A 2494-nucleotide genomic window follows, 5' to 3' on the forward strand; every position below is an offset into this window, starting at 1 on the left:
GGGTCTCGAACCCACGGGCTCAGGCAATCCACTCACTTCAGCCTCCCAAAGGCACGGGATTACAGGCTGAGCCACCGAGCCCGGCTTTTTTTTTCCCTTTAATATCCAGGAACTGGCCGGACGTGGTAGCTCGTGCCTGTAATCCCAGCACTTTGGGAGGCCAAGGCGAGAGAATCATTTGAGCCTAGGAATTCAAAACCAGCCTGAACAACCTAATGAGACCTCATCTCTACCAAAAAATAAATAAATAAAAAACTTAGCTGGGCATGGAGGTGAATGCCTCCGGTCCCAACTATTTGAGAGGCTGCGGTGGAAGGATCGCCTGAGCCCAGGAGGTCTAGGCTGTGGTAGACCATAATGGAACCACTGCACTTCAGCCTGAGTGACAGAGTGAGACTCCAGCTCAAAACTCCAGGAACTGATTGGTCTAGGAAAAGCGAGGCAGTCCAACCTAATGTTTGCTCCAAGGGAAGCCTACCATGCAGCAGAGTGAGTCCCAGCCACACTGGTCAGAGAGCAGGCATGTCCCTCCTTTGAAGACCCTCACCTTCCCAGGGGGTTCAGAGTTGCAGCAAACTGTTTTGGAGGTGTCCAGGCAGTGGTGGGATAATGCACTGTCCCCCATTTCTCTGGATCCAGAAAGGCAGAAACTTGAGTGATGTACAGTAAGGAAGTCACCCAGGGCAGCCAGGGACAGGCCCAGGAGCCCGTGGGATTGGAGAAGCCCAGGTGAGTTCGTGGAAAGCATCCATCTCCCTGGGCCTCAGCATCCCCATCTGCGAGAGGCCAGGAGTGAGCCAGCGGGCCAGTGACCTTCCCCATTCTCTGAGTGTGTGTGCACAAGGCCCCGGGGACCGTCTCAGGGTCACTCCACTCCGCCCTCTCAACACACTTCTGGGTTTCTTCCTCCTCCAAGGGCACACGGGGCAGAGACCTCGCTTGAGCCCCATGCCCGAGAACAGCCCGGACCCCGAGTGTAGACAGGTGCCCGGCAGAAGGTTCCATGGTGGGTCTGAGCACAAGGAGAGTCTCAGAGGGAAGCCAGTCCTGTCACAGCCATCTGACGCTTGTCCTGACATCTGCCCCAAGAAGGTGCACCGTGACAGCTCCGAGTTCAAACCACATGCCAAAGGCCGAGGGAGGCTAGAAAAGGAACACTCTCAGCCCCACCCAGGGCCCCTGGAGCTCTCACCAGCTCGGTGCACCCCTCTTCTGGCTTCCTCGTACCTGGTGGCTGGCATGTGCCTCACTCCCAGACCTCAGACCTTTCCAGAGAGGTCAGTTGACAAGTCCCGGGCAGCTCTGAACACTAGAAACAAGCCTTAGACATTTCCCAGAGCTTGGGCCAGACACCAGAAGTTTCTGTGGCCTGCAACTCAGATAGGTCCCCGGGCTCCCTAATCCCCCTCACTTCTGCTAATCCAATCCCCGAATGGATTGCCAGCCAGCCAGTGAACCATACGTATGTTGCCTTCTACATGATATGGTGCACACACTGGTTAAATCAGGAACCCATTAGGTCCCACCCACCCACACACACACGTGCATGTGCACACACACACATGCACACACAATCCTCTTCCTCGCCCTTAGCTGCTGGAGCCTGGAGGCATATTCAATGCTGTCACATGGACAATGCCATGAGGCCCGTGTTTTACCCCAGACCCAGAAAGACGACACTTCTCCTACCCAAGGTAGTTGTAAATGCCGCCCTTATTGCAGAGGGTCCCACTCAAGAACACTAAGCAGGGTAAGGAACCCAGCATCGGGACCCCAGAAACAGGCTGAGAGGCCGGGATGCCTGTCATCCTAGTACTTTGGGAGGCAGAGGCAAGAGAATTGCCTGAGCCCAGGGGTTTGAGAGCAGCCTGGGCAACTTGGCGAGACCTCGTCTCTTAGAGTGAATCAAAATATTGGCCAGGCATGGTGGCGCACACCTGTGGTTCCAGCTACTTGGAGGGCTGAGGCGGAAGGATCGCCTGAGCCTAGCAGGTCAAGGCTGGGATGGCCATGAGCGTGCCACTGCACTCCAGCCTGGGTGACAGAATAAGACTCTGACTCAAAAAAATAAAAATAAAAAATATTTTTAAAACAGGCCGAGCACTCAGGTTTAGGGAGGAGAGGCCAGGCAATGAGAGAGCAAGAGGGGGAGAGGACAGCCAGCGGGAGAGACCCCCCGCGAGAGTGAGTACAGCCCATGCGGCCCGGCCACCAGGCCGGCAGTCAGGCCTGCCACTGAGCACTCTGGACACAGCAGCTCTGTGTCCATCATGCGAAGTGTTCAGTGTCATCACACAGACAGCGCCACGGGGCCTGTGTTCACTACTCACATCACCTACCAGGTGCCTCTCCACATAAACTGACGAAAGAGCTCATTTTCAGAGATTTTACTTTGAGCCTCTGCAGATACAAAGATAAGAAGATAACTATGTTAAAAGAAACTAAATCCAAAGTGAATCCAAAATCGACCAAATTATAGCAGTTGCCTTTTTCG

This window comes from Carlito syrichta, unplaced genomic scaffold (genome assembly GCF_000164805.1).
Source record: "Carlito syrichta isolate Samal-C Ts95f unplaced genomic scaffold, Tarsius_syrichta-2.0.1 Scaffold287770, whole genome shotgun sequence".
NCBI classification, from domain to species: Eukaryota; Metazoa; Chordata; class Mammalia; order Primates; family Tarsiidae; genus Carlito; species Carlito syrichta.